This window comes from Erinaceus europaeus, chromosome 14 (assembly GCF_950295315.1).
Source record: "Erinaceus europaeus chromosome 14, mEriEur2.1, whole genome shotgun sequence".
Lineage (NCBI taxonomy): Eukaryota > Metazoa > Chordata > Mammalia > Eulipotyphla > Erinaceidae > Erinaceus > Erinaceus europaeus.
In genome coordinates, this window is record NC_080175.1 from 95243527 (window position 1) to 95264909 (window position 21383).

Here is a 21383-nt window from a genome sequence, read left to right on the forward strand (position 1 = left end):
AAACCATAGGATAAGAGGGGTACAACTCTACACAGTCCCCACCATTAGAACTCCATATCCCATCCCCTCCCCTAATAGCTTCCCTATTCCTTATCCCTGAATTTATAATGATCTGTTAGTTTTTTAAAAAGAGAACTAAATCCAAAACACTATTGAAGTTCACGTGTAATAGAAGCCAACCAGGAAAAAATGTTGACAATTTTCTATCATTTTCATGTGAATCAACAAAATCTACTCTGCTACACTCAAAAATTGAGAATAATAGTTTAACAATATGAAACTTACTACTTCTCATTTATATCTGCAATACTGACATTTTAAACCACAATTAGATGTTTCAAAAGAGCAATAATACAGAGCCATATTATTCTATGAATAAAATTGATTGCTCTGGGGAATGAAACTACAATAAACAACAGTTGGAAGCATACTAGACCAACTCTGTGGAAACAGAGTCTCTAGTCAGTATGTAAAAATTATTTTTGAGGTACATCTGAAGAATTCATCAGGCCAGGTTGTAGCGCACCTGGTCGAGTGCACATGTTACAATGCACAAGAGTCTGGGCTTAAGTCTCCGGTCCCTACCTTCAGGGGGAAAGCTTTGCAAGTGGTGAAGCAGGGCTGCAGGTGTCTCTCTGTCTCTGTCCCTCTCCATCACCCTTCCCATCTTGATTTCTGACTGTCTCTATCCAATACATAAAAATATAATTAAAAAAAAATTAGGGCTGGGTGGTGATGCACCTGTTTGAGCACACATGTTACAGTCTGCAAGGACCCAGGTTAAGCCTCCAGTTCCCACCTGCAGGGGGAAAGTTTCACAAGTGGTGAAGCAGGGCTGGCTGCAGGACTCTCTCTGTCTCTCCCCCTCTCTGTCTCCTCTATCCTCTCACTTTCTGGCTGATTCAAGCCAATTAATAAATAAAGATAATTTAAAAATAATTTTTAAAATGTAAAAATAATTCATAACACTCTTTTCCTACTAAACTGCAATGCAACTAGAATGCGGGTATAAAGATGTCAAGGCTATGTCAATATAAATTCACAGCAAAATACAGCTTTAAAGGGTTCTCTCAAAGAGTTTCAGATTGTCCATTGAATTAAATATTTATTGAGTGCTCTCTAGGGATTTGACATTAGATGAACTACCGAGGACACAGAATCTTAGAATTTTTATTTTTTATTTAAGAAAGGATTAATTAACAAAACCATAGGGTAGGAGGGGTACAATTCCACACAATTCCCACCACCCAATCTCCATATCCCACCCCCTCCCCTGATAGCTTTCCCATTCTCCATCCCTCTGGGAGCATGGACCCAGGGTCATTGTGGGATGCAGAAGGTAGAAGGTCTGGCTTCTGTAATTGCTTCCCCGCTGAACACGGGCGTTGACTGGTCGGTCCATACTCCCAGTCTGCCTCTCTCTTTCCCTAGTAGGGTGGGTCTCTGGGGAAGCAGAGCTCCAGGACTCATTGGTGGGGTCTTCAGTCCAGGGAAGCCTGGCAGGCATCCTGATGACATCTGGAACCTGGTGACTGAAAAGAGAGTTAACATACGAAACCAAACAAATTGTTGAGCAATCATGGACCCAAAGCTTGGAATAGTGGAGAGGAAGTGTTAGGTGGGTACTCACTGCAAACTCTAGTGTACTTCTGCTTTCAGGTATATATTTTGCAGTAGTTTATGGATACGTGTGAACATATGCTCTCTCTCACAGAAACTGGTGTATATCTAGGTTTTGGGACTTTGTTAAAAAGTGAACCATCTGAGATGAAATTAGAGTTTACTATGAAAGGAAAGGTCTCACCCTAGTAATGAAGTTGAAGGGTCGTCATTCCACACATGAAGTCTCTGGACACAGTCTGAAGTGAAGCATGTTGAGGTGGCAATAGTTGCATTGGGTAGGTTGTGATCAGCGGATGCAATATTATTTGATATGAATTGGGAGAGGCATACGGGAAAGTGGGCCCTATCCAAGGGTTCCAGCACTGGGGGAAGTAGAGGCTCTATAGTGGAGATGTGAGGTTCCTGCTGTCTTAGGGTTCCAAAAGACAATCGAGAGTTAATGTTATCATCACATTATTTGGTAATTGGGTTAACTTTGGAAAGTCCTTTTGTTAGGGTTTGCTGTACAGTACCCAGTATCTTGTATATAGCTGTGCTATTGGTTGCTTCTCATCTACTTGGTCTAGGCTTTTGAGAGAGTCTGCATATCAATTACACAGCCTATATATTGAAAAGATTCAGTTTGTGTTTTGAAAAACTTTGAGACATACAATTGATTTTCCCCCTCTCATATTAATTAACTAGTGATTTATATGTCTACATTTTGCTAGGAGTGTACATAAACACCATTCCCACCACCAAAAGACTGTGACCCATCCCTCCCACCCACTCCCACCCCCACTGTCCCAGGAAGATGCATGTCTATCCCTCACCACAGGGTTTTTACTTTGGTGCCAGAATCTTAGAATTTTAGGATCAGCATAAGAAACAATTTCTTTGTACTAACAATCTCCTACATAGCATGAACTGTCTTTTCAAACCCTTTTCGCAAGGGAACAATGTTTGGTACTAAAAGTAAAGTAGCTTTTTAAAATGTATCATAAAAGAAAGTCATATATTTTGAGACTAGGATAATTATTTGCAGAGAATATTCCTTGTGTCTGAAATTTGGATAATGGGGGACTATAGAGTGGGACAGAAGGAAATGCATTATATCTCAACAAAGGAAAATAATGGCTTACCATGTCCTATGTAAGGTTCATAAAGCTGTACTACATAAGATTAATTAGAACTCAAACTTATAGCTATGGAGTACATAGATTACTCTATCTGCCATGATAGGAAAATAAATGTTAAGTAGTAAAAAAAATTACTGTGAAGTCTCCCGTCAAAACATTTTTAAAAGCTATGATATTGTCTTCTAATACTATCAGTAAGATTTATTTAGTGTAAATTACTTAGAAAAGTTTAATCTTTACACTAGAATCATTACTCAAGAATCCTAACATATATCAGTGGTCAATTATATCAAATTTTTTCACAGATAAGTAAAAATGTTTTATAAATAAACTCTTTTTGGCTCCACATTCAAACGTGTGAACTGCTATCATATCTTCAGGTTTGCACTGTGCTCAGATATTCAGCATGGTTTGTTATTTTTGGTATAGGATAGACTTTTAGAAGTATAATTATGGTTATCCAAATTAAAAAAAAATAGTCCTTAAGGCTTCTATCAAAAACTATCAAATTTCTCCAGAAGTGCTTCTCCAATTATATAATTACATAAGCAGAACATAAGAAATCCTTGCGCCACAATAAGATGTGTTGGAATTTATCATTAAAAAGTCTTTCTGGATTGACAGAAAAAATTTTCATCTGTTTAAGTGTTCAGGCATGATAGGATTTTGAATAGGACATTGAAGGGACGAGAAAAAATAGGTGAATAGCACAATGTAAATGCATATGCCTGCAGGATGTTGGTGTTCTAATCGTGGTCACTTAAATCTGACCACTTAGGAGTCATCTGGAAAATGGTCTGAACCCAGACTTGAAAAGTGATGTGGCATAGCCTGGACTTCCTTGACCAAAGACTGTACTCCAGGTAGGAGAAGCAAAAGTACAGTTCTCTCAATTCTAGAGATTGGAATGTCTCAAACTGAGGCTGAGGCCATGTAGGTGTGTGGTGAAAGTTCCCTTTCTGTTACAGGCACACAGTCACCTTCTTTCTGCATCTTTATGTTAGAAGAAGATTAGGGCCAGATGGAGCCAAAACTCACTTGGACCATAGCCCAGAAGTTCAGTGATGAGGAGATGTTGTTTATGGTCCTGCCACTAGAAGGAAGAGAAAGTGGAGAACTCTAAGTCTATCCTTCCTTTAGAGGGAAGAAAAGGAAAGTGGCAATAGGTATAGCTCTAGAGAGGAAGTAACAATGGTAGGGCAATAGGTATAGCTCTAGAGAGGAAGTGACAATGGTAGGGCAATAGGTATAGCTCTAGAGAGGAATGACAATGGTAGGGCAATAGGTATAGCTCTAGAGAGGAAGTGACAATGGTAGGGCAATAGGTATAGCTCTAGAGAGGAAGCGACAATGGTAGGGCAATAGGTATAGCTCTAGAGAGGAAGTGACAATGGTAGGGCAATAGGTATAGCTCTCGAGAGGAAGTGACAATGGTAGGGCAACAGGTATAGCTCTAGAGAGGAAGCGACAATGGTAGGGCAACAGGTATAGCTCTAGAGAGGAAATGACAATAGTAGGGCAATAGGTATAGCTCTAGAGAGGAAGCGACAATGGTAGGGCAACAGGTATAGCTCTAGAGAGGAAGCGACAATGGTAGGGCAACAGGTATAGCTCTAGAGAGGAAGCGACAATGATAGGGCAACAGGTATAGCTCTAGAGAGGAAGCGACAATGGTAGGGCAATAGGTATAGCTCTAGAGAGGAAGTGACAATGGTAGGGCAACAGGTATAGCTCTAGAGAGGAAGCAACAATGGTAGGGCAATAGGTATAGCTCTAGAGAGGAAATGACAATAGTAGGGCAATAAGTATAGCTCTAGAGAGGAAGCGACAATGGTAGGGCAACAGGTATAGCTCTAGAGAGGAAGCGACAATGATAGGGCAACAGGTATAGCTCTAGAGAGGAAGCAACAATGATAGGGCAACAGGTATAGCTCTAGAGAGGAAGCGACAATGGTAGGGCAATAGGCATAGCTCTAGAGAGGAATGACAATGGTAGGGCAATAGATATATCTCTAGAGAGGAAACAACAATGGTAGGGCAATAGGTATAGCTCTAGAGAGGAAGTGACAATGGTAGGGCAACAGGTATTGCTCTACAGAGGAAGTGACAATGGTAGGGCAATAGGTATTGCTCTACAGAGGAAGTGACAATGGTAGGGCGACAGGTATTGCTCTAGAGAGGAAGTGACAATGGTAGGGTGACAGGTATTGCTCTAGAGAGGAAGTGACAATGGTAGGGCGACAGGTATAGCTCTAGAGAGGAAGTGACAATGATAGGGCGACAGGTATAGCTCTAGAGAGGAAGTGACAATGGTAGGGCAATAAATATATCTCTAGAGAGGAAACAACAATGGTAGGGCAATAGGTATAGCTCTAGAGAGGAAGTGACAATGGTAGGGCAACAGGTATTGCTCTACAGAGGAAGTGACAATGGTAGGGCAATAGGTATGGCTCTACAGAGGAAGTGACAATGGTAGGGCAACAGGTATGGCTCTAGAGAGGAAGTGACAATGGTAGGGCGACAGGTATGGCTCTAGAGAGGAAGTGACAATGGTAGGGCGACAGGTATAGCTCTAGAGAGGAAGTGACAATGGTAGGGCGACAGGTATAGCTCTAGAGAGGAAGTGACAATGGTAGGGCGACAGGTATAGCTCTAGAGAGGAAGTGACAATGGTAGGGCGACAGGTATAGCTCTAGAGAGGAAGTGACAATGGTAGGGCGACAGGTATAGCTCTAGAGAGGAAGTGACAATGGTAGGGCGACAGGTATAGCTCTAGAGAGGAAGTGACAATGGTAGGGCGACAGGTATAGCTCTAGAGAGGAAGTGACAATGGTAGGGCGACAGGTATAGCTCTAGAGAGGAAGCGACAATGGTAGGGCAATAGGTATAGCTCTCGAGAGGAAGTGACAATGGTAGGGCAATAGGTATAGCTCTAGAGAGGAATGACAATGGTAGGGCAATAGGTATAGCTCTCGAGAGGAAGTGACAATGGTAGGGCAACAGGTATAGCTCTAGAGAGGAAGCGACAATGGTAGGGCAACAGGTATAGCTCTAGAGAGGAAGTGACAATGGTAGGGCAATAGGTATAGCTCTAGAGAGGAAGTGACAATGGTAGGGCAACAGGTATAGCTCTAGAGAGGAAGTGACAATGGTAGGGCAACAGGTATAGCTCTAGAGAGGAAGCGACAATGGTAGGGCAATAGGTATAGCTCTAGAGAGTAAATGACAATGGTAGGGCAATAGGTATAGCTCTAGAGAGTAAATGACAATGGTAGGGCAATAGGTATAGCTCTAGAGATTAAATGACAATGGTAGGGCAATAAGTATAGCTCTAGAGAGGAATGACAATGGTAGGGCAACATGTATAGCTCTAGAGAGGAAGTGACAATGGTAGGGCAATAGGTATAGCTCTAGAGAGGAAGTGAAGCTGGAACCTTAGAAATGCACACACAAAAAATGGCCCTACCATTGTCATTCCACCATTTTTGGCTACATGCCTTACTATTCATATGCTTTATAGAGAGTGAGAAACACACACACACACATTGGTTTCCTTCAACTTATAAGACCACAGTTCTATAACATTAAGGCCCCTAATATTATTATTATTATTATTATTTATTATTATTATTAATATTATTATTATATTTAGCTTTAATTGCCTTGTAGAGTCAACTTTATATGTTTGCTCCTTTGTTGAGGAAGCACAATTCAACTCAAAGCAGGAAGGTACTTCTTACTAAATATCAGTATATATATTTACAACTGTTTAGATAAGCAGAAACAGCAAGACTTCTTCTTTTAACAGGACATGAAGGCCAGTTTTCAGAAACTCGTGTTCATTTTGTAATGTTTAACTACAAACCAGGAAAGAAATATTTTTCAATGCCACAAAAGCAGAGGTTTTGTATACATCATATAAGATGCTAAAAATTGGGCCAGTAGAATTATAAACCAGCCATTTCTAATTGTTATTTTAAGTTCCAAGATCCAGTGAGCAGCCTAGTAGTCTGAGAGTGACAAGCCCACAGCAATAGGAGTTAGACGCCAGGACAGTAATTGGGAAGCTGTCACAGTCTTGCAAGAGTCAATGTGCTGCTGAAGTGAACCCCAAACGAGAAGTCAGGAGAGAATAGGCAAATAGGCACACTGCTGCTGGATTCCAAAGCAAGGTCAAATTTCAAATTATCTATTATCCTCTAAAAATTTTCTATACTGCTGAAGTGGGAGAAAAAAATTGGTATGTCTATTATAAGCTGTCACTGAGTCTAAGATAAAAATCACTGGTATTTTCAGAATCTTACCATAGTTAAGCGATATATGATGCTTCAGTAAGTTATGGGCTTTTAAAATGACTGTGTTTATATTGTGAAATTCCTTATTTAACTATTATAGAAAAAAATCATGCTTCTGATGTGAGAAAATAGAGCACTTTGTTCCAGGAAAGTGAACAAAGGGCTTCTCGTTTCTGGTACGTGATAACCAATGTAAAAAGACACCACTTTTCAGTTGTCATAATAGTAAACTGTCTAATGCCAGAAAAAAAAAAGAAAGAAAGAAAGAAAGAAAGAAAGAAAGAAAGAAAGAAAGAAAGAAAGAAAGAAAAGGAAAGAGGGACCTATTTCAATAAGAAGTTTCAAGCAAAGTATTTTTGTAGGTAAAATTATTTGGAAATTTATTTTCAGATAATGATCCAACTTAAAGCCTCACTACCATCCATAGTAGAGTTTTCAGATGAAACAAGGGAATTGGATTCTGATAGAAGACAGAAATACAGGGCAGGGTGGGGGGGGGTGTAGATAGCATAATGGTTATGGAAAAAGACTCTCATGGCTGAGGCTCTGAAGTTTCAGGTTCAACCCCCTGCACCACCATAAACTAGAGCTGAGCAGTGCTCTAAAGAAGAAAGAAAGAGAGAGAGAGAGAGATAAAGTATGGAAGGAAGGATGGAAGGAAGGAAGACATAATACATTATAGTGAGAGAATAGTACAAAAAATTAATTTGGCTAATGGTTTACCCTAGCTCAACTTATTTGGAAATCTTCCCTGAAGTTATTTTAAACAATTATGTATAGACATAGAGGGAACTTTCAAATAATGGTGACATCACACATACACACACACACACACACACACACACACACACACACACTTATATATCTCTTCTTATTTATCTGTATCACATGCAAACAAGTATAAATATCCAAAATCACTTATCTATACTTTTTGTATATAAGTAATAGATAATCTAATATGATTATTAATATTGAAACATATTGATGGAAAGGAGAATGCACATTCTGCATCTGCTTTTCAGTATGCCACAGTCTGTGGATAGCCCATAGCATCAACTTCATCTCCAAGGGATGGGATAGTGACTTCAGGAGAGGAAGAGGTTATAAGGGTAGCAGTTCAATCAGTAAACCTATAAAAGAAGGATTAGTAGCATTCCTACTCTGTCCAAAATAAATCAGTGGATTTCCCTCCTAATTCTCACACACCATAAGTTTCTCCTTCCCCAAATATCTGGTGAGAGCCAAAAAGAGAACACAAAACTATTTCTGTTTCTGACACGTACATGCATCTCCTAGTTCATATCTATCATCGCAGACTGACAGGTTCCAGATGCTTTATAACTTTTACTTTAGAAAAAAGAAATTTTTACTTTAGGGGAAAATCTTTTCAAAATAAATGGCAAGACAGACTTGTATTTTTCTCTCATGGTTCTGTTATTTTTACTGACTTCTCAAAACCTTCTGTCCCCTTTGAGAAAATAAGATGAAGACTGGTAGCATGTAAGTAAAACTGAGGATTTTTTATTTGTGGACAAGTCTCCTGAAATTCTATTCAGGAATAATCCTCTATATAAATATAATTGCCACCATGAAAAATATTCTGTATGAGGCGTCGGGTGGTAGTGCAGTGGGTTAAGTGCAGGTGGCACAAAGCACAAGGACCGGCTTAAGGATCCCAGTTCAAGCCCCCAGCTCCCCACTTGCAGGGGAGTCGCTTCACAGGTGGTGAAGCAGGTCTGCAGGCGTCTGTCTTTCTCTCCCTCTCTCTCTGTCTTCCCCTCCTCTGTCCATTTCTCTCTGTCTTATCCAACAATGACAATATCAATAACAATAAAAATACAACAACAATAAAAATGGCAACAATAAAACATTCAAAAATATTCTATACAATATCAGAAGTCTACCTGTACTTTTCTATTTCATTTGAATGCTTATATATGTCAAGTCAATCACAATGTTTTTCTTCATCTTTTAGCTCAATTCTATTTGCTTTTGACTTCTACTTTCTTCATCCAATTATTCTTCACCTATGACAGGTTTTACTAAGCCATAAAAATTTAGCGTTATCATTAATCAGAATGGAGAGCTTGATAATATTATTACATTTTACCTTTTTACTAGAGTTTCGCCCACAAACTTGTTACAGTACCAGATAAAGTCTACACACAAACAAGCTACAGAGTGGTAGCCACTGGGATCTAGTAAGTTTCCTAGTTAAAAAGGAACTTTATTTTTATTACAGTTTTCAATTATTTTTATTCATTTCCTATAAAACAGAGGTAAAAGAGAGAGACAGGTCAGAGCGTCACACTGGTTCACACAGACCCTGAGGTCACACCAGGAGCTTCAGTTATGAGAGTGCTACAGTCCACCAGTGTGAGCCCTTTCCCCAGCCAAGGGATCTTAACTTTAAAGCTGTAAGACTATAAAATGACTTCCACAGCACAACAGTCACCCTCAAGAAGTTGGTGCTCAGTATGTAGCTCTACTAGTAAACTCACATGCTCAAATAAATGACTCTATCAAAACAAAATCCTTCAAAAAGACATTTTTCATTTGGAAAGTATTTGCTTTTCAGGTAAGAGATATCCTTCTATATACCAAGAATACATATGTAATTTTAACAATTTAACAATGTTTATTATTGACAAAAAATCCATCAGCTTTTGGCAGTGCCCTCTAAGGACAAATGTTTGAGGACTTAGTGGTCCACTAATATTTTCCCTATTAATAATATTTTTTTTCACTGGTTCTTGTACTTTGCACTACTAGCACTTTGCCTGATCTTTACCCGTCAATATGTAGGAAGTAATCTCACTAACACCCTGCTTCTTTTGTTTCAATTTTTATCATGCAGAGAATGGAAACTTCTATGCACTTCTTTCTGATCCTGGAGCATTCCTCATTTACACACTAGCTCCCAGTCTTACACACACACACACACACACACACACACAATTTCCATATGACTTTTCTTCTAAGAATATTTTAATATCTCTTATCCCTATGCCTTCTTCATGATTTTTTATAATCAACTCATGTCCTATTTCTAGTTCTCAGTAGGATAAGGCACAGGGATTTCAGACACAAGAACATCATCACCCTATCAGTAGAGTCCCTTGCTGTTCAGTACTGCATACGTCATTGTCTGATTTTCCATGAGATTCAAAACCAGTCATACTTTAAATCTTTAAAGTGTGTGTAGTATAGATTTCTTGGAATGTATAGAAAGACTAACTCTGAACCAATACATTTAGTGTATATTCAAATAGTCTAAGTCTGTATGATCTGCAATAATGTAGCCATTAACCATATCTGGCTAACTGAATATGGAAAATAGAGTTAGTATGATTGATGAAATGAATTCTTAATTTAAATCAAATAGAATCTAAGTAGCCACGTGTGGCTAATATTATGCAGTATAGTTCATATTGCTCCTCTAGGCAGAAAGGGAATTTCTGTGTTAGAGCAAGCAGCATTACATTTCAATTAATGTTTTCCTGAAATACTATGCTGAAAATATATTCAAATTACCTAATGATAAATTACTAAAATGTACAATTTGACCAACTTAAATTTTCACAGACACTTTTGAAAACATCCTTTTGGGTGGGTTTTAGAGAGTTTTTTTTTTAAATCTTTTCTTATGAAATGAAGACAAGCATACTCACCTGACCAGAAGGATCTATGATAATTATCTGATACAGGCATCCTTCATGTCATGAAAATATACATGTTTGATTTTAAATTACAATGTAAATACCCATTAAAAACAATGAAAATGAGACCTGGTGGTGGTGCAAGTGGTTGAGCGCTCATGTTAATAGTGCACAAGGACGCAGGTTTGAGCCTCTGGTCCCCACCTGTAGGGGGAAAGCTTCACAAGTGGTAAAGCAGGTCTGCAAGTCTATTTCTCTCTCTCTCTCCCTCTCTATTTCTCTTCCCTCTCAATTTCTGTCTGTGTCTATGCAGTAAATAAATAAAAATAATTTAAAAATTAAGAAACAATGAAAACATGCCTCCCAGTTATTATATAATATATATATTGCTAAGTACACTGCTTTTGATGTTCTCTATGAGTGGTTGACTTGGTATAACTCAAATATTTGGAAATTGGCTAGAGGATGATTTATAGTGTTAAAATATCTGTTATTTGGGAGTTTGTCATATGGTGTGTGTATTTGAAATATTAAACCACATTTTTTCTGATTTCTTTCCTGCAGAGTTCAGGAATAGGTCTTTGAAGAATAATACATGATTAACATTCAATCTTATGTGCTTCAATTATGAAACTAATATGTGAATGAATGGATAACATTTCTGCCTGTAGCTTTACCCAGGGAGGTATTAGAATCAGAGAATCTTAGATCTGGCAAAGTTCTAGCCCAGTTTGTGTTTTTTTTTTTTTAATTTTGTAGGTCAAAAATATTAGTTACATAATGAAATAACTCTCTGAAGGTTACAGTTACATTTTAGAAACTACATTCAAATTCACCTTTTCCTGCTCAGGCATCTACCAATTCCCCCATGCCATGCTAGATTTATTTATGAAATCATATAATTTCTAGTCTAGTCAGGATAGCAGACAAATATAAACCAGCAGTGTTTCTTGAATATGTGTTATCAAAATACAAAGATACACTCATTTATGTGAAATGTTTTAATTCTTTCCCCATATCATGACTTTGATACTAAGTCATTTCATGTAGATCTCTTAGTCATGTTATAAACCAATTCAACTTTTTTTTTGTTCCTTATGATAGGTAACTATCAATGTTTTTTTATGTCTGTATGCATATATTCCTCTCTACTTTCCTCTCTTTGTGTGTGTATAATTTGTCCACATTTTTAATTGAATTTTTAAGTGCATTTCTATTAGCTACAACAAAGGGACATTGAGAGGGGAGACAGAGAGAAATAAAGAAGAGAGAGACATTATTGAATTTTTAAATGCATTTCTATTAGCTAGAACAAAGGGACATTGAGGGGGAGACAGAGAAATAAAGAAGAGAGAGAGACACTTGCAGCATGGTTTTACCACTTATCAATCTTTCCTCATGCAGGTGGGCAGAGGGGATCAGAAGGGGAGTCCTTGTGCATGGTGACATGTTGCTCAACTGAGTATTCTACTGTCTGGGCCCCTTTTTATTGAATGTTACTGAAAGTGTTTGCTGCTGCTGGTGGTGGTGTGTGTAGTTGGGGCGGGGGATCATGGTATTCATAGAAAGTGACATTTGATTCCTTTTTTTGTGAACAAAAATAATAGTTAAGGCCCAAGCAATAGTTTACCAGGTAGAGTGGCTGCCTGTCATTTGTGTGGTCTAGTCCTCAATACAGACAGGGGACTATCTCAGCACTGGAAGCAATTCAGGTACTGTGGTCTTTCTTCCTTTCTTTCACTCTGTCTGTCTTGCTAGCTGAATGAAAAAGCAGATCAGGACATGTACATGACCACAGTATTACAGGAAAAAATAGACACAATAAATACTATAAGGTACATATATAATAGATAAAATATCCTAGCTGTCTAACTAGAGCTGCAATATAGTTCACTAGGACAGCATGTAGGTTTGCTATGGACATGACCTAGGTTCCAGCCTGGCTCACACCAATCTAGAAAATAGCTACCCTATTCTCTCTCTCTCTCTCTCTCTCTCTCTCTCTCTCTCTCTCTCCTCTCCTCTCCTCTCCTCTCCTCTCCTCTTCTCCTTCTCTGTCTCTATCTCTATCTGAAAAAAAAATCCATAGAAATAAAGTCTCAGTACTGATAAAAAATAATTAATTAAAAAAATTGTCTGAACTACGTAGTTAAAATATAAGGATGACCCTACTAAAGTCCTAAAGCATAAATAGACATTATAAACGAGATCATAGCATCTGACAAGTGCTAGTGTGACTAAATTTCAGGACACATAACATTTAATCTTCATCATGTAGAGTCAACTTTCTCCTCAGGCACTGAAGTAAAAAAAAAAAAGAAATCTTTCATGCATTTATGTTGGAAGTAATGATAATTATAGACCATGTGTCAACTTTATAATACTCAAAAGAATTATTAGAAATACAGATATAGGGAGAACATTCTAATTTTAAGTGACATATCAAAAAAAGAGACAACTGTAACGGCAGATTCTTTATTTTTAAATCCAGAAAGGCTTTTTGTACATAGAGCTATCTCTCCAGAGACAAGAAAGTTATTCACTTCCGAAATATTTTAAGAGTTAATATTAACTGAGTTTAATGTTATCAGTAAGTACAAAAATTAAGTAGTTCATCCAGCTGGGAGAGGAAGAGAGAGAATGGGGGAGAGATGGAGAAATAGAAGAAGAGAGAGAGAACAGAGGTATCTCTGTGTTGTCCAGAATGGTACAGAGTAGACAGGTTTTAGCAGATGCTTTTATGAATGGTTGGTCATATTGAACAATGAGATTTTGAGATTCTACCTATACCAATCTACAGGTCAAGGCGTGTAAGATAGCTTGTTCCCACAGCACGTTTGTTTTGCCATGGGCCAGACCAAGATTCAAACTCAGTCCCCATCTTGCTGAAGGAAGCTTCCATGCTATTGGATCTATTTCTCTGTTTCTTTCTATCCCAAAACATCATCGTGAAACACAAGCGAAGACAAAAAATTGGTATCAACCAGCAAAGTGGTTAGGTTTCCTGAATTCCGTAGTGATATTTCATTCACGTTAACTTACTAGATGCATCAGCATTAAGCCTTTGACTGCAGTAGACTCTTGGTGCCTAACAGGAAGTTGACACCATGTTGAGAAGCCATACTGTGCTAGTTGTGACAGTCTTTCAGTTCTGTTATCATTTACTGCAGACACTTGTCCTTAATGAATTATGGAACAGTACTCAGCAAAAAGCAAGGATTGAAAGTAAAATACACAATACATGAATAAATTTTGAAATTGTTGTGAATTAACAAGTATTGAGGTCAGAGAGTAATACAGTTCAAAAAAATACCACCTGGAGAAGAAGACAACTAATATGATTTGGCTCATATGTGGAATATAGAAAATGGAAGTAAATGAACTTGCAAGAAATAGCTCAGATATCTCTCAGGCTTTGTGAGAACTATGCCAATTATTATTGCGAATGAAAGTACAGAACATGGGAGTCCGGCGGTAGTACAGCGGGTTAAGCGCACATGGCGCCAGGCACAAGGACCGCTGCCGTAAGAATCTACAAGGGCGTTGCTTCACAGGTGGTGAAGCAGGTCTGCAGGTGGCTGTCTTTCTCTCCCCCTCTCTGTCTTCCCCTCCTCTCTCCATTTCTCTCTGTCCTACCCAACAACGACAACAACAATAATAACTACAACAGTAAAAAACAACAAGGGCAACAAAAGGTTAGGAATAAATTCTTCTTCTAGCGTTTGCCCTTCTTCCGTAGCCAGTCAACAGCGTCAGGAGCTGCTTGTTGCTGGCTTTGAAAGTGACTGGGATCCATGTGGATTCAGTCGGCTAGGAAGGATCGTCAGTTTCCCCAATGAATGGGTACTCACGGGATGCACCGGAATAAATAAAGGGAATAAATAAAATTTTTTTAAAAAGATTTTTTTAAAAAAGAAAGTACAGAGCATTGCTGTCTGGTAAGGCATGGAACTATACTTCTGTAATCTTATAAATTTGTAAACCATTAATAAATCAATAATAAAAATAAAATTTAAAAGATATTCCCTGTCCTGTTGTGTTTTACTTCTTTGTTCTTTGTACTCAATGATTGCTTCATCCCCAGGTCAATATATAATAAGCTTATTTAAAATAATCTAATAAGCCAGTATCAGTGATTATTCAAAATACTACTTATAAAGTAAACATTTCAAACACATTCCATGATTACATGGGTATAACATGATCAAGTGTTTCAACGTATACCCTCAATTCAGCATAATAAAAATTATGTAATACCTAAGGTAGACTTCCTCGCTTCTTTGAAAACAAAGACTCCTAATTTTATCCACTCTATTTCTTTCTGTTCCTGTTTATTAAACAATTTATCTTGCTTTATATCTTACAACCGTTCAACCACCAAGATGCAGAAACTGGTATGATGCCATCCCGACTTCCCCGGGCAGATAAGCTCACTAAGATGTCCCAGAACCTCCCTTCTCCAGAGCCCTGACCCACCAGTGAAAGAATTAAAAAGGCTCAGGGATGTGGATCCACTTGCCGAAGTCCATGTCCAGTGGAGAAGCCAAGATTGCCACCTTCTTTACTCCATAAAGAATTTTGGTTCATATTCCCAGAGAGCAATAAAGAATAGGGAAGCTTAATGGAGGGGATGGGCCATGGAACTCTGAGGGAACTGTATGGAACTGTATCCCTGTTAACTTAGAACCTTGTTAATCAATATTATATCACTGATAATTTTTAATGATGTAGCAGACAGGAAAGTTTGTATTTTCTCAATTATACTGTTTGTATTTTCTCAATTATACTTTGTAAAACCAAAGTTACTTACTGCAAACTATAATAATAATAATCTAAAGATTCTAAGCTTTCAAATAGCGTATAGGATTAGAATCTATGTTTTGTACTCTAGTACTGAATCCTAGTTTTCTTTGAACTACTCCATATTAATGAATGAGACAGACAGTGGTATTGATGTAATAATTCATCTCTAACATCTTCTTCCTTTCTTTCTTCCTTTCTTTCTCTCTCTCTCTTCCCTCCTCACTTTCCTTTTCCTTTTCCTCCCTTTTTTTATTTCTCTCCTACCATACTACTTAAATATAATTTATTCACCTATTTATTCAGCATTTATTATGTGCCAGGTGGTAAAAAAAATGTGCTAAAGTGAAATCCTTAATGAAGCCCAAATCTCACCTGTGTTCAGAACAATGTGAAGCAATCTCTACAGCTTGAAGGGTGTGTAAGAAGTCACTAGGACTTCTAGGACTAAAACTAGGGACATTCCTAGGATAATGGCCTTGTCACAGGACAATATCACCCTACTACATCATAGTATATTCTGAGTCACTCTTAATTGGAGTGCGGGGAGATGGGGGGCATAATCGATCTTTGTTGCAACACTGGAATCATTTAGAAATGGTGTTATGCATTTGATCAGTATCTTTGATATCTGTGATAATCAAAAGCCATGAGAACTATAAGCTAGATAGAGAGCAATATATGACTGAAACATTTTGTGCTCTGAAATTATCCTTTTGGCAGCCAGCAGAGACAACACACTTAAATGTCATTGGGATTCCCCTTACCCCACTGCGCCTATAACTATGCAAGTTTAGGAAGGAACTCCTTTTGATCTGTCTCCATGAATATGCCCCAACTTCAAATAGAGCTGTTCTTAAATTCATAGAACAACTTAACAGTCAATTACATTTGGTTTGAATGCTATTACATCTAAGGAACAAGACTGTACAAAATCCAAAAATGAAGCTTCTTCCAACTCTTGTACAAAAATGTCCTTGCAACCTTCACATTGCTGTCTTTAGCTGTTTAACTTTATCTAGACTCTTAACTTCTTTCTAATTTCAGTGTGAACAGGGAAGGGGACCTCAATCCCTTTCTTTAGTTTCAGTTTGGAAAATCATATTAAGGTTAATATGATTAGATACCAATCATTAAATATGAGAAGATTTATCTATCGGCAAATTATTTTGATATCTAGTCAACAGGCAAAGTGTTAAATATATACCAAAAAGACTAAAGGATTCTACTACTGTATGAAAACTTGGCAACATGGGGCTATGCAAAAAAAAAAAAAAAGTCAGATGATTATAATTGAGGTTTATTTTGTCATTTGAATGTTAAGAATGGCTGCTATGTGCATGGATTCACTGATTTGTTTAACTTTTGCAAGAATTCAATATAATATTTGAGTGCATATGTGTGAGGACACTTGCTATATGTTAGTGACAGACACAGCCAATGAACCATGCCCTCTCTTTAAGGAACTCACAGTCAGCTTTGAGGCTTAGGTAGACATATTTGCATCAGCACAACATATTCAGGACAAGTAACCTATGAAGAGGAGTGTTATGAAAGTACAAAGACAGAAGCAGTTGCACAAAGTGAGAATTCAATGTTATGAAACTTCATTTTGAAAATTAATGATGTGAAAACAGTTATTTCAATGTTTCTACAAAGGAATATTAAAACTGATCTCTGATTTGAATCTGCCAACAGATGGCTAACAGATTAGCACTAGCCTGTGGGAGCAAGAGTCTAAGAACAGCTGTGTGAAAGTGTTCTGTGTGTATACATTTCAATCCACGACTCCTGTTTTGTTGATTTATCATAGAGACTTGGGTTACAAGCTACTTTTCCAATGAATAAATTTAATATGCTCTTCGCCTTCAATTTATGTTTTATCAATTTATGTTTTAAAAGACTATTAGATTGAAGAAAAGATGAAATTATAAGCAGTATTTTGTGTTGTGGATTAAATTGTGTCCCTGCCATATTCAGTTTGAAGTCCTTCTTCTCATTCTTTTCCTTCTCCGCTTCCTCCTTCTTTTTAATATCACCACCAGATTTGAGCAATTGATCCCCACCTGCAAGGGAGAAGCTTTAAGAGCAATAAAGCAGTGTTTCCAGTCTCTCTTGCTCTCCGTCTTCATTTCCTTCAGTATTGACTAAAATGACAAAAATAAAAACTTTAAGGGGCCAGGTGGTGGCACACCTGGTTGAGTGTACATGTTACAATGTTTAAAGACCCAGGTTTGAGTCCCTGGTCCCCATCTGCAGGAGGAAAAGCTTCACAACTGGTGAAGCTACGCTGTAGGTGTCGCTCTGTCTCTTATCCTCTCTATCTCCTCCTTCCCTCGCAATTTCTAGCTGTCTTTATCCAGGAAATAAATAAAGATAAAAAAAAATTAAAAACTTTAAAAAAATGAACAAAAGCATCATTCAAGTGTTTTTTTTTTTTCTTACTGTATTTTATTTATTCTTTATTGGCGAGCTAGTAGTTTATAGCAGAGTTGATGACACAGGGTGGAGGCCACTGAGGTAAGGGGTCCTGGTGACTGATTAGAGTAAAGGACCTAGGATGAGGGTGAGCGTATTATGCAGACACCTGCTATTCAAGTGTTTTAATATTATACTGCAATTCCATATTCCTTATATTTTGAAAGCAAATACAAGTGTCAGTCTATTGGAATTTAAAACAACTGTTGATAAAGATATATAGGTATACTATTTAAATTGTCACCATTTGTGTTAAGAAATGTGAAATATAATACACTAGTAGATGTTAGCATTACATTCAACATTTATCACGGCAGAGTGCAAAAAAAAAAACTTGTTTACTATTTAAAGGATCATTATATGAAACCAACACTAAATGTTTAAATCTGTAATATCACAAAATAGACTTTCTGGGAAATATATATGTATATTACAAGAACAGGCTTGAAATATAATAAGGGTCCAAATGAGTTAGTGATGGCTGTCATAAAAATCTGGCAGGGCATTCTATTTACAATTTGTAGTAAAACTGTCACACATTAAATTTATAAAAGCATTTATCTTAGAAAAATAAATCTATTTGCCAAGGGTAAGTTAATAACCTCTACAGTTCATTTGAATATATAGACAGAGAGATGCTTTCACTAATAGAGCACTGTAAGAATTATATCTAGTAATGTATAGGATGCTGTGACAATGGAAACATCCCTCAAAAAAGATTCTGTGCTGTTAATTAACAGCAGGAGTACTTTGTACATTATCTGAAATACAAATCAATATTGTTCACTGCCAACCTAAAAGAACATGCACACAGAGAAAAGTGTATTCATGTGTTCCATTTTAGGGAACAATTAGAAATATTTTAATATAAGTACCAGAAGAGCATGAGGATTAAAAAAAAAACCTAATTGAATGCATAGCTATTCTATAAGGATTGGAAATCTTTTATTGGAACAATCTAAATGGATATGATGCCATTTAATATATGGGGTTTTGCAGATAGACAATAATATATATAACCTATACATAAATTATTCTTAAGAAATTACACCTTGAAGCTTCAGATAAGTTCATCAGAAGCATGGAAGACAACTTTTCAATGCTATTTAAAATAATGAGAGAGGTTCAGGTAGACAGCATAATGGTTATGCAAAAGTCTTTCATGCCTAAGGATCCAAGGTCCTGGGTTCAATACTCAGCACCACCAAAAGTGTATTCTAGTCTCTCCCTTAATAAAAATGAAATAAATTAATAATAATAATAATAATAAGCTGATTGATAGAGTTGCACAAGTTCCAGTTGTCATAATGAACTGTTGTAATATCTCTTGGATTTTTTAGGTCACTGTTCTTTAACTCCCAATGTTACTTTGTATGCTCTATGAAAATTTTGACAATTAAATTGTTTTTATTTTATTTATTTATTATTGGATAGAGACTACGAGAAATTGAGAGGGAGAGATAGATAGATAGAGAGAGAGAGAGAGAGAGAGACATGCAGCCCTGCTTCAGAGAGTTGAATTTTAAGAACATAAGAGATCTGTGTAGTGCCCTCAACTATAAAGCTATATTAAGAGATTATTCTAGTTATTTTTTAATCCTGCTCATTTTTCTATTTTTTTAAATTTTATTCGAGACTTAATATTGATTTATAAAATTATGAGATAAAAGGGTTCTAATTGGGAGTTATATATCTTTATCAACAGTTTTAAATTCCATTAGACTGACACTTGTGTTTGCTTTCAAAATATAAGGAATATGGAATTGCAATATAATATTAAAACACTTGAATGGCAGGTGTCTGCAAAATATGCTCACCCTCATTCTAGGTCCTTTCCTCTAATCAGTCACCAGGACCCCTTGCCTCAGTGGCCTCCACCCTGCGTCAACAACTCTGCTATATTAGCACAGTGGGTTAAGAGCACGTGGCGCAAAGTGCAAGAACTGGCGTAAGGATCCCGGTTCGAGCCCAGGGTGGTGAAGAAGGTCTGAAGGTGTCTATCTTTCTCTCCCCCTGCAGGCGTCAAAAAAAGGGGAGGGGAGTTCTAATTCTGCACCATTCCCACCACCAGAGTCCCACTCCCTTCACTATAAATTGTGGTGGTTCTCTCAAAATCACTGATAGGAGTTTACTATTATTTCTGTAACTATCTATCTATATTTATATACATTTGCCCATTTTTTCCTACAGTCCTGCCTTACCTTTCTAAGTCAAACCTACACCTATTGCTGCTTCTGAATGCCCTTCCTTCCGTGCTCTTCTCTCTCCAGATGCTGAGGAAATTGGAGTTCAGAGCCCTCTGGGTGTCTTCCCCTAACAATTCTCCCTCTCTGGGAGTACAGACCAAAATTCTTTATAGGGTGTAGAAGGTGTGAGTTCTGGCTTCTCTAATTGCTTCTTTACTGGACACGGCAGGTCAATCCATAACCCCAGTCTATGAGAGAATGCATTCAACAGTAGCATCGAAATAAGGAGTTGTTATTAGAGGTATTTATTACATTGCTACACACTGATTTATTGACTATTATTTATTGCTACCAGGGTTATTGTTGGGACCCAGTGTGGCATTACAAATGCACTGCTCTCAGAGGCCATTTTTTTTCTATTTTATTTGACAGGACACCTGCTCTTTTATTTAGAAGAGGATCAGAAAAACTTTTCTTTATCAGCTGTGTACCAGACTCTATATTGCAATGTGGATGCAATTGTAGACAATATTTAAATGAGCAACCAGAGCTGTATTTCAAGAAAACTATTTACGATAACAGGCAGGAGCCATGATTCTATTTGCAGGTCCCCATTTGACAGCCATCGAGGGAGTAAAAAACTATGCATTTTTCTCTACTTTCTCTACCACAAACATTTAAAAATTTTGCTTTGAGAACCAGCAATTTCTGTTAGATTTGCCTTTCATATTGAAAACAATCACACTGGACTTTTGAGCAGGAGTTTCCTGTTTCATAACACATTTGCCTGGCCTTTCAATCACTCCATAAACCAACATACCATTTCAAAGGCCAATGTTTATTTTGTATGTGCACATGATAAAAAGAAAACCCCACATGTTAAAGACACTGAAGATCAATTTTGTCCACTGGTTCCCCTAAGAAATTATTGGGGGCCAGGTGGTGGCGCACCTGGTTGAGCACACATATTACAGTGTGCAAGGATACAGGTTCAAGCCCCCTAGTCCTTAGCTTCAGGGAGAAGGTTTCGCAAGTGGTAAGGAAGGGCTGCAGATGTCTCTCTGTCTCTCTTCCTCTCTGTCTCTCTTCCTCTCTGTCTCCCCCCTCTGGATATCTGGCTGTCTCTATCAACTAAATAAAAAGATAATAAAAATGCTTAAAAGAATGATTTAATTTTTTTAAAAATATTTATTTAAAAAATTAACATTTTCGGGAGTCGGGCTG